Raw genomic sequence first — 13234 nt, 5'->3', positions numbered from 1 at the left:
TGCTGATAATGTAATGCAATATACACTAATTTGATAACACATTGAAAAAAAATAAATGTATATATATATATATATATATATATATATATATATATATATATATATATATATATTAAAGTATATGTAACAGATATATTGTGAACATTATTTAAAAAAACATACATTGCCCTAGGGTAGCATGACCATAAGAGTTTGAAACTACGTATTCTCTAAAGGATTTAAACTTGAAGCTATCTACTGCATGTGTTGAAACAACATCACATCAGATCTGTTAATCAATGAAGGCTCTTACCCACTGACTTTTAAGCAAAAGTGCAAAACAGTAAACCGCATATGAGAATAAAACCCATTTTATTCTGTGTTCATAAATTTGCATTCATGCTTGCATTTGCATTGCAGCATGTTTTTTTTGAATGCTGCCTGTTCCATTTCAGTGCATTCAGAGAATGTCACCTCACTTGAAAAAGTCCATTTATTTTTATGAAAGTACATTTTGTACATACCAGCTAAGGATTAACAAGAATGGTAACACCAGTATTTTTCCTATTTATGTCAATTGCCCATTGATTCCAATGGATTTGCAATTTCAATGCAGTTGTGCACTACATAGGGAGCACAGTGGTAAGTATTGCTGCCTTCCAGCATATTGGAGTTATGAATTCAATATTCTGAGAGATTATTGTCGCACTAGTATATCTTTAAGGACTGTTACTCATTGATGCAACTCTTATATACTAAATGTCTGCTATTTTTTTTTATTTTTTTTTTGTAGGTGCTCTTTATGGCTTTCTATCAAGGGATAGGTTGAGGTGCTATCAACCAGCTAAGGTTTAAATATAGAACAGAAGGGAACACAAGTGCTGCTTGTAAATGGTGCACATAGAGTCCTTATGTTTTTAAGATCACTCGTGTGTTCAGCATGTATCCGTTTTATTACATTAAAATGTAACTTATATTTACAGTAGCAATAAAAAAAATACTTGTTAAAATAGCAAAATATTTGTGCAATAATGTGAATGAAGGGATTTAAAATTGCTGTGTACGTTTCGCGATATCTTTGTTAATTCAAATTTTCCATAAATCTGGATCAGGAATTGGTATGAATATATTGTTAATTAATTCACAAAATCTAGTAGTAGTAAATGATATATACTATAATACTTGTAGCAACATGTCCTACTGGACAAAATTACCCCTCCTAGTTCTTGTTGAGGAGTTTAGTACTCACAATCATGAACGCCACAATTATAGTATTATAATTATTATCTCAATAATATTTCGGAATTATAATGTTATTTAGATCAATTTCACACAGGAAGACACCGGCGTGCATTTAGTTGGGATCGCTTTTTCATCTGTGTTGAGTTTTATGTCATGCCCATGTTTTTGTGTGGGTTTCTTCCAGTAGCTCTGAATTCCTCCCACACTCCAAAGACAGACAGGGCAGGTTAATTGACTGCTGACTAAAAATTGACCCTAGTGTGTGTATACTTGTGTGTTAGGGAATTTGAATTTTAAGCGCCAATGGAGCAAAGACAGATGTGAATGACAAATTTTCTCTGTACAGCGTTGCATAATATGGTGGCCCTATATATATAAATGCTAATAAATGAATTCTAATAAATGTTGAAATGCCATTGCAATAAATAGACCATTGACATAATTGGAGCTATACAACATTACTAATTGTTTTTTCTCATCAATAGAGATTCAGAGCTAAATTTCTATTGATGTGTGATCAGTGTGTGTGATAGGCGAGGAAAAGCTCTTGTGGTTGAATGAGAGGTTACAAGGAGTCCCGGTCAATTTAATTTAGTCAGACTGCATGTTCATAATAATTATTATATGTGATGATAATAATAATTTTACGGCACCGGCGCTTGTATCAGCACAGTTTGCGTCATCTGCAATGTTTTTTTTTATTCCCTTTGGATTACAAGAACAATATTTTGATGTGAATTAAAAATGAAGAAGATTTTCCTGTGGATTACTAATTAAGTAGGTCCCTTTGGATTACAATTTGGAGATTCTATTGTATTGCAAATAAATAATATTTTTTATCATTAATAAATTGGGGAACAAGAAATTGGGGGAGTTCTTTATTTAATTAATCTTTATTTTACAAATGTGTGTGCATGTTTAAATTATTTATAATATATTGGTATAATCCTTGGGAGAGTTTATACTTGGACTAGGGCTGCCAAGAGGAATTTGGGGCCCCCAGTACTGCATGTTTTTTGCTCCCCCTCCACAGATAAGAAGGGAAGGGCCATGTGCTGGGACTTGGCTGCATTACTTTAAACATGACATATTGGGGGAGATTCAATTAGAAAAAAATATGCGCTGTGTCTCAAGAACGACCACAGAGACACCCCCCAAACACGTGCACGTGTGTTCCACTTGCTGTGGAAATTGTATTTTTAAATCATTTAAAAAAAAAAAATAGTTTCCCAGACTGTGCAGGGCCCCGGGCCCCCCGGGCATGCTGGGCCCCGGTAATTTGTTTCTGCCCCACCCCCCTCTCGGCACCCATGGCCGGGACCACTGAGGAGGTGAAGTTGCCACACCATGGGTCCCAATATTCCTAATTACCCTCAATCCCATAGCTCAGGGTGCTCATATGGAACGAGGCAATGCTGTTCTTTGAGGTCCCCCCAACCCATAGAGGCTTCTGTGCTGCACTAACTAAATACAGACCCATTTCAACCACTGGCGTGCACACAAGTGTATTTATATAAATTATTTTAATTTTGATTTACTAAAATAAATATTAAAGTTGTTATTACTATAATTGGTACTGGCCAATATATAAATGGTATATATATTTATATCCTATGTCTTAATAACCTCTGCTTACGGTTTTTATTGTTTTTCCTGCACTCTTACTGGTTGAGGAATATTAGCAGGGCACAGTGTGGGGTATCTACAGGTAGCACACTTTGAGTACTCCATTAAAATGAATTGGCTATTGAAAAGATCTGTACAGCTTGCATACTAGATGTATCCTCAATTACATGCGAATATCTATAACACATATCAATCACATGTGCAACACATATTGAGCACTTATTAGACAAATGCACAAATACATAGCATTTATATGCATTTTTACATGTTGTTTGAACTTGCATATTTGTATGCGAACAACAAAACTAGATAGACTCTAATAAAAGTATAATATAGATTATTTCAAAGACCAGATTCTCATCTATACTAATTTGTATTTTTTTTTTAAAATACTTTTTATTACAAAAATTTTATATGGAATAAGCATTACAAAAACTTGAGAGGTACAACAGTAATATTCTAAACATTTTAGACATATCGACATGCACAATGCTCTCTCATAATTCTTTTGCATCTGGAAGTTGACTGTGCATCTATCTGGTGCTAAATAGATGTCATTTTAATATTTTAAACTATATGGTGAGGGGGGGGATAAGGTATTGGAAAGAAGAGGAGGAAGGGACGTGGGGAGGGGTAGGGGTTTGGGGCAACCCCCCACCCCCAAACATGCATCATGCAGAAGAGAATTAAAATTGTCTAACAGCTTCATTACACACTCGACTTCTATCAGAACTGAAGCAAAGGTTGGTTATGATATGAAGCCCACGAGGACCAGACTTTATAGAAATACACGATACAGAAATACAGACAAACCCCTCAGAACGCTGGTAATGTGCTCCATCTGGTATGTATGCCAGATCCGGCCACAGACCTTTTAAAGTATTAGCGATGAGGAGCTTTTCCAGGAAGCAGCTATTTGACATGTAGCCGCGCTAATGATATATCGAAGGAGCTTGTGGGCAGAGTTAGTGAGGTCTGGGAGAGGTAGTGGTAGTAGGACATGCTTAGGATCAGGAGGTATGGGGTATCAATGACAGCTGAAGCTAGCGCGAGAACTGCTGTCCAGTATGGGCGTATTTTGGGACAGTCCCTCCAAATATGTATATATGTTCCCGTTTGACCACAGTTTTCCTCAGGGTACCACCCTCAAACCAACGGCCAAACGGAGAGGGTCAACCAAGACTTGGAACAATTTCTCAGGACCTAGTCTTCAGGTAATCAGGCTGAATGGAGTAGTTTCTTGTGTTGGGCAGAATTTGCTCATAATAACCAGGTGCATGTATCAACTGGTTCATCTCTATTTTTTCTTACCTATGGGTTTCACCCTCTCCTTCCTGAACTTTCCCAACCTGGTTCAGCGCTTCCGGCCGTGCAGAATCTCATTCAGGACTTTTCTCAAATATGGTCTCAGGCGAAATCCAAATTATTGGAATCCTCCCAACGCTACAAAGCTAGCGCCGATCGTCGCCTTACACCAGTCCCCAGACTTCGAGTTGGGGACAAAGTGTGGTTATCCACAAGGAATTTAAGACTTTAAGTTCCCACCATGAAGATCGCACCCCGTTATATCGGACCTTTTCAAATCACTCAAGTTATAAATCCCAAACTCCTTCTTCCTCCATCACTCAAGATTCACAATGTGTTTCATATTGCTCTACTAAAACCCCTCGTTCTCAACAGATTTGTCAAAAGAACCCCACCCCCGGTCCCAGTAAAGACTGATCATGGAGAGGAATATAAGATCAATCAGATTCTGGATTTCCGGATCTACAGGGGGTCGCCACCAATATCTTGTTGACTGGAAGGGTTATGGCCCCGAGGAGAGGTCTTTGATCGATGTACAAGAGATACATGCCCCTCGCTTATTGGCCAAATTCAAGAAGGAGAGAGAGGAGACCTTGCAAGCCCTGAAAAAGAAGAAAGGAGAGAGTACTGTCAGGCGCCGTCTCTGCGCTGACACTTGGTGCAGGAGACGGACGCCTGCACCTTCTCAGCAACCACGTCCTGTTGCCTAGCAGCGGGACGCTATATCTTCTCACCTGTCTGCAGCCAGCATGTCTTACCACCAAAATCTCCCTAACCCAATCAGGAGGCACCTTAGGGTATATAAAGCAGCCTCTGACACATGTCTAGTGCCAGAGTTTTTGGTCTTCAGCCTTGCTCCAGCATTTGTTCCTGTGTTGCTGTTATTTGGATTCTGACCCCGGCTTGTTCCTGACTTCTCCTTTGGTTCCTGATTCCTGCTTAGAGTGATATTTGGTATTGACACGGCTTCCTGACCATTCTCCTGCTTCTGATTTGGCTTTATCTGTTCCTCTGGTTTTGACCCGGCTTGCTGACTACTCTTCCATCCTGCATCCTGGTGGGCTGTCACCGCTGCCTCAATTGTTATCTCGCCAGCTCACTGATACTGAGGGCCGCGACCTGCACGTCCCTTGCAGCGAAGTCCATACCTCCTTGCGGGGGTTCCTGGTGAAAACTCTGCGCCTCAGTACTCAGTAGAGCCAACTGCTGGCAGGTATCATCAATTCCACCTAGTGATTCTGACACCGAGGAAGTAGGGTATTATATAGTATGGAAATAAGACCTTTCAAAGCTGAGCCTGAGAGACATAGATTCTAAAATGCAGTAGGTGGCCTGGAGGACAGCTGGGCTTTGACTGTTTGATGGTAATGCTTAACCTGCAGGTACTGGTGGCACTGCCCCATTACAAACCCACAATGGTCCATCAAATCCGAGAATTGTGGGAATATCGCTGTCTTAGTAATGTGATTAAGTAATAATAGCTTGCCCTCACCTGCCCATTTTACATACATGGAGAGCGATAGTCCAGATGTGAATGCTGGATTGGACCACAGGGAAATCAAAACCGAAGAAGTAGGAGAAAGGGACACTGATCTGGTACATCGGGACTAAATCGAGAGTGAGAGGGACACCACCGGGTGGGTTTGGGCCGGGGTAGGACACTGTGTGATTGGTAGCCAGAGGACAGAACAGACCAGCGAGCCACACAGTAAGTCCGATTCTATATCCACCCATACCCTAGTTCCAGGAGGGGAGTGCCATTGCACACACTGGGTCAGCCGTGCGGCATAATAATAATTGTGTAGATTGGGAATACCGAGACCACCCACTGTGGGAGGGCGCTGCAAAATGCGGGCAGAGATCCTGGGTCGTCTGTTTGTATTGCTATTTTATAGTATTGCTGAGATTTAGGGGTATATTTCCTAAACTGCAGGTTTGTAAAAGTGGATCGGATTCTATTTATCATTTATTTAGTATATTATACAAAATGACCACTAGAATCGGATTGGTTGCTATAGGCAACATCTCCACTTTTTCAAGCATCTCCTGATGATTGGGTCAATGGTAATCCAGCAGAATAACGATCACTTCCAATAGCCAATGACAAGGATGCATTTGTTGCTTACAACTATTCACCTTATAGCTTCTAATACTTTCAAGAAATAATTCAATCAGACCTTTTGGCTACATTTCTAAACAAAATCTGATGAAACCAGTAACGTATGCCTAAAATTCAGATATACCCATAAATCATCAAATTGCTGCAGTTTAAACATTTAAACATAAATATTAAAATACCATGTCTTCCCAGAACAAGGATATACCCAATAAGAAAAAGTAATTGTTCATTGCAGGAATAACAATTACGAGAAAATATATACAATGTAAAGTTTAGGTGAATATGGATGTTAGCATAACTTATACAGGTAGTGGGGAGACATAGACCCCAAAACCCAACAAAGCAAGACCAACAGATGTATTTATATGTACATAATTTTTTGGCATATATACATACATATACCCTCAAGCATACAAGACATTCTACTTTTATACTGATATTATGAATTTTGAAAGAAGAGGATAAGAAATGAATACCTTCATTAGCAATATAAAAAAAATGACAGTGCTATCATCCAGCAAATAGGGAAACATGATGGGAATTGTAGACCGCCGCAGTCTTGAATAGTTACACTAACTTGCAAATGCCAGTCCTCATAGTTATTCAGCCTTCCATGCATCTGTGTATCATGTTTCAATGGCACCTCATAATTTTCTGCTGGATTACCCCAGTAATAGTGATGTATATACAGTTGTTAAAGTAATTCTATCGTTTTCAAATAAGCATTGCATAGGCGATTGTATTGTGTTTCTAGAGCACAAAGTGATTTATTTTAGCAGATGTAAATAGTCAACAATTCAATACATTATTAAATTATGATACAGTACAGTACGGCCAATACCAAAAGATACATACATACTGCGCTCTTATTGCATGTATTCGCTGCGCATCCACGGGACCCAATGGACAGTATATCTGCTTAGAATACTGTGTCAGAGTTGACTGAGGGCCGTGGCGGTGCAGCTATGATTATATCCAGTACAGTGTTACACAGTGAACAATAGAGATGACGTAGCTTGCTTCTATAGGTCCAGACAAAGGGTGGCTCCAGGGTAAACAGGTCATAGGCTGATTCAATCTAAGGAATCCAAAGGTGGGGGTCGTCTCTCCAGGGGGTCTGCTCCTTTCATAGCCAGCATCATACAAAGGTTTATTCCCTAATATCAATAACTAAAGTATGCAATGTGCGATCTCTTCGCCGACTGCACCGGACAGCTGCTGATGAATAGGGGATCAATATGATATCAGACATGACACCTTTCCTATAACCTAAGCCTTTAATAACACTAAAATGTACATATAATCATATTATATAAACTAATAATAAACTAAATACTATCTGCTCATAAATTACAGTGTAACGGAACCAATATGAATATGAATTATATAAATAACTAAATGTTGTAATGCGAGTGTGTGCGTGCGTATTTTACCGTGCGATCGCACCATGCCACGTGTTACGTGGCGTACAAGTCGCAATCGCACGGCAAAACAATATTAACCAATATACTTTCGTTCATCCAATTATACGACTTCGACACAGTATTCTCCTGTTCTCTGTATATACCACCTCTCCTGGGAAACTATTACCCACATGTGGACGCCAGCATCACAGTTCTCTATAAGTAAAAATACTCAGAGAGAGAATTGCTGAGAGGAAATGAAGTCAATGTAAAGCACTGACACTTAAGGGCTCCTGTAGAGTCTAAAATGCAGATGGAAATTACATCCTAAAAAAGACACATCTTACAGGGTATGTTGAGCTGGACACATCTAAACTGATGGTCATCACTATCAGTTCACATTTTACACTAGATAATTTCCAATCTCATGGCTAGATTCAAGAAATGTAACTAGTGCATTGTGGGCATGCGCAAAAATAAAAAAGCGTATTATGCACTGGAAATGCAGTTTGCGTCCAACTTTACAGCAGTCCCTCAGTGATTAAATATCTTCTACCACTTATTTAGAAGTCAGCTTTTTTTCAAGCTGCAATCCTTAAATTCTACAATCCTAAGCTAAAGTTGCTTGTTTTTATACTCTAGCATTTTCCATCTACAAAAGGGGACATCAATAATAGTTTTCATTTTACATTCACTATCTGCTTATAGATGTCTGTATAGAACTTAAAATGAAACAGAAAGTTCACCAAACTACCAAAATACAATTATCCCCTAATTTTCCATATTACTACCTGACACCTCTCTAACCATCATTGACACCACCAGTGTACCCACCTGCCAAGCTCTCATTTATCCTACATATTGGGCACATTTTAAGCTTTTTTTCCACTATTGCAATATTTCTAAAATGCATGACTTCCTCACATAAGAAGCCACCTATTATTATAATGCCTTTAATATTATATTGTAACCTCCATCTAGCTGGTCTTCCACTGATAAACTATTATAATATTGTAGCTGCCTGGCTTATTTACTTATGCCTCTATTCCTCAGCTGCAGCTTCACTCTGCTTACACAAGTTTCCCACATGACTCCAGCCTACAAGTCCCTCCCAGGTAATGTTTTACATATCTATCTATATATGTATTATCTATCTATCTATCTGTTTTTACTTTGCACATTGCAGCTACAGACGTCAACCTTTGTGCTCCTTTTGTGAAATTCTTATTTCCTCCTCTATTATAGCCTCATAACAAATATGACAACAAATTCACTTGTTCAGCCCTCCATCCATGAAATACTCTACTGGACTCTGAGTCAACCCTCAAAATCACTGGAAGTATTATGAACAGGGCCGCCATCAGGAGTCATGGGGCCCAGTATGGGCCGGGCCTTCCCCCGCTGAGCGGACCCCCGATGAGCGCCCCCCAAACAGAAACACCAGACAAATAAAATATTTAAAATATACTTACAGTTAGAGGTGTTGCAGCTGCTGCTCGCTGCTCCTTCTGCTGTTGCTGCTTCTTCTTCTTCTGCTTCTGCTGCTGCTGCTTTTTCTGCTTCTTCTTCCTCTGCAGCGGTGGGAACAGTGGTTTAACGTCATGTCACACCACACCATCAGTGATAAGGGAGGATCACATGATCGCAGGGGCGGAGCAATGATTTCTCCACCCCTGCGATCGCATTCTGGTGCCTGGCTGTGCTGCTGACAGCCAGGCTGAAGACATCAGCGGAGAGCAGAGGGGACCAGCGGAGACCAGCGGATTGCAAGACAGCGGGCCCCCAGGTAAGTTTGTGTTGCGCTGTTGTACTGGGCCCCCTGGTGAGCCCGGGTCCAGTACAACAGTACCCCCAAAGGAAGTCAATGATAAATATATGGACTGATGGGTGTAATAGACAGGTTGCGGGTACTAAGTCCCAAGTGAACTCACTATTGATTGGTATCTGAGTCCCGATATGGTAAACAGTTGGCAACTGGAGGGTATGAGGTGCAGGTCCCAATAGCTGCTGAAACGGATCATCAGAGAGACAGAGTCGGATGAGTGAGAGGATGGAGGCGGCAGCGTGCGGCGTGCATTCCACAGTGGAACGCAGGTTGTATTGTTTCCTGTATGTCGACAATAGGGGCGTTCCCTACGCGTTTCATCTGACTAGCATGCTTCCTCAGGAGGTTGTGCTTTCCATCATGGGGGATATGTATTTATGCATATTCATTTAACTGAACACCCAATCAATATTGTTTTCCATTGTGATTGAGATGTTGATACCCTCCAGCTGCCTACTGTTTACCATATCGGGACTCAGATACCAAGCAATAGTGAGTTTGGGACTTAGTACCCGCAACCTGTCTATCACACCCATCAGTCCATATATTTATCACTGACTTCCTTTGGTGATTTGGATCATTGGATTATTTTACTAGTTGGACATGTGTTGGACTGGATGATGTCCTATGTATATGTGTACACTTACGTGGGACTCCCTTACAACAAATCAGATTCCTGATGCCACCCATTCCTTATTTTATATGATTTGAAGGGGTTATAGCGTAATTGTAAACAATAAAACAATGGTTTCCATTTTCAGACCCAGTTCCATGCATTGTACAAGCATTAAAAACACCAGTCTGATGCACAACAATAATTCCAGTGTTTACAAGGCCTAACACTTTCTATTGTTGCTTCCCTCAACTACAGCTGCCATTGCTACTTTCCCACTATCTTATGTCTCAAATGTTCCCCAATCCTTTTGTAACCCCTGTTTTATAAATAAAAGAAAAAACTGTTTGTTTCAAAGTCTCCCCATTTTTTACGCCTGTTCAACTTTCTTGTCTCATATGGATTTGCGTCCAATTAATCATTATTAAAAATCAGAGCAACCCTGGCAAGAGAAAGTCACTGGTTGGAGGTCACATTGGTATTAATCAGCTTTATACTTGATATCATTTTATTGTATTCATTTGTTTCTTCACCTGGTTTGTTTGATATTTCTCAACCTGCAACTGATTAATAGTTAATAATATTATAAATCATAGTGTTTTCTATGGGTTCTGTCTAGTTTATAATCTGAATTAAATACCAACTTTTAAGTACAATATGAATTCATAGGGGCCGATTCAATTGATCCGGTAATATTATTTTAACGCTGCGGTTAAAGTAAAAAAGCAAAAACGCTCTGCATTTACTCTGAAGCCGCGGCCATTTTCACGTTCTAAATAGTGCAATTCAATTCCAAAACTATAAATGCGAATGGGAATGTTATGGCAGGAGAGGGGAGGGCTTAATACGGCCATGTTGAAGCTATAACAAAAATCTCCGGCAACATCAAACTGTCATCTCCGGGCTTTCTGGTGATTCCCTTGTGACTCCATCAGATTTATGAGTATTTAGCAATTGTTTGCAGTTAAATTTCAATTGTATTACATTACACTACCCATTTTTTTATTATATTGTAATTACACTACAGTAATTTCCGGTTATATTCATACCAAAGTACCTCAAAACACATTACTGCAAACATATATACATAATAGGGTGGATTTGTAATCTTTGAAAAAAATATTTACATGCTTTATAATGCTTTTTTCTGTTCTTTGTAATTTTATTTAAAAAAAACAATCAATTTTCATATTTTTAATACATACTTGTTTATTTCATTACTTTTTGGGGGTTTACAATTTTTTACCCGGCCAAGAGAGGTGCGAGATAAACTGCCTATTTGACAGTTTACATCGCCGGGTTAAAATACAATTGAATAGCCCCATTTAGCTTTAGCCTATACCTTAACATGAGGCTCAATAGCGATATGCTATTTTCAGAAAAAACCCAGAATGTTAGATTTGCAATTGAAATGCGGGGAACATAATCACGCTCCAAAATGGCACAAAATAACGTTACAATCGTTTAACGCTGTGTTATACTGTCAATTGAATCGGCCCCATAAAGGGAATAATGGAGGCTGGGGACAGTGCCATAAAGCCATTTTATATTGTTCTATGCACTGCACATGCTTTCGACTTTAATGATGGGCTGCTTGTTATCTCCTAATAATGGACAAATGAGAAGTTTCCACGTTCTTATGATCTAGTTGCAATTGTCCACTACCCTCACTGCCAAAATTGATAGAATGTGATTTCTTCATGCGCACAAGGTGACAATGAGCTAAACCAAGTGAACAAAAAGCAATTTTGAAGGAGATCACTACTTTGCTCTGCAATGCAGAGTTTTATCGCAGAGCAAAAGGCCTTCATTTTAGCAACTTGGCAGAAGCAATGGTTTGACCTGACCTTTGTTTTTTTTTTACTGTTGTTCCTCAGGTTGTATATTAAATGGAATCTATATCCATGTAAAGCTAAAAAAATATAAGTTACTCATATATGCATATTCCACAAATATATATGCGCATATGTTGCTGTTTCTGAGAACGTGTTAGCATTATCTCTGTATGTATTATTTATTTGCTGAATAAATTCACTAAACATAAGTAGTATGCATGTGCTTTTTCAATGTAAAAAAATGATTATAAGTGGCCCTTTGCTCTTCTCTGTTCTCATAACCAGCAGTAAGCTATTCCTCAGAAACACTACTTCCCCCTGCTAAAGAAATAGACCAGCCTACAAACAAAAGAATATACATCTGCTAACACCTTTATTTGTATGGTTATTTTGGAAACTGACAAGCTTCTATGTGTTTTGAATATTTGTTTTCTTATCCGAAAAAAATTAACAGTACTGTGTCTATTTACCCAATAAAAGACTGTGGCCCTCTTTAGCATTTTTAATATATATATTTAATAACATAAGTTATTTAAATTTGGGTTAAAGATCTAAGTATTAAATGGAATATTCACTGTTCTTTTTATTATATGCCATTTAGTTTGCAGCAAGTGTTGGCAGTTTGCTTTGGTCTTCTACTTTCCTCTACTCTTGTGTAGGGAGCATCTATTAAAAAGTAATTAATATGTAAATAACAGACCAGTGTGCTGAGGGGAGAATTTTTCATGGTATCAAACTTAAAACCAGAAACAACTAAAACAACTGTATCTGTATTGCTAAAGATCAGTTTGATGAAAGAGTACAACTAGATACCGTTTTTGTAAATCATTAGTTTCATAACATATTCAACTGACCCCCTTATTTAGCTCAATATGTATTATTATTCTAACACCTGGATCGTGTTACAACTGGATATGTTATCAGAAAGCCTGTATAACCCATGTGTTTTTTCCATAAAATGAAAAATCCATCATACTAATGTAAAATAGCTCAATGCTCAAAATTGAAGTAGTGATCCTTAAAATTATGTTTTTAATAAATATTAGCACAAATATTTTAAAGGAAGTATAAATATTGTACAAGTGAAATAAAACTAGTTCTGGCTGTGTTAAATGAAAAACGAATTCCTCTGGGTGAAAGCTTTTCTCTGTGGGTAAACTAAATGGTATAAGATTTAAAATAGACCATCGCACACAAATCAACAGCTGTGATTTTCATTGTCCCAAATCACTAGTGTTTTATCATAAAGCAGCGGACCTTGAAATAGAGTCAGTGTTACAGGACCGA

This window comes from Mixophyes fleayi, chromosome 2 (assembly GCF_038048845.1).
Source record: "Mixophyes fleayi isolate aMixFle1 chromosome 2, aMixFle1.hap1, whole genome shotgun sequence".
Classification (NCBI taxonomy): Eukaryota; Metazoa; Chordata; class Amphibia; order Anura; family Limnodynastidae; genus Mixophyes; species Mixophyes fleayi.
The sequence above is the reverse complement of the archived record's forward strand: the minus strand, read 5'-3'. Positions refer to the sequence as shown.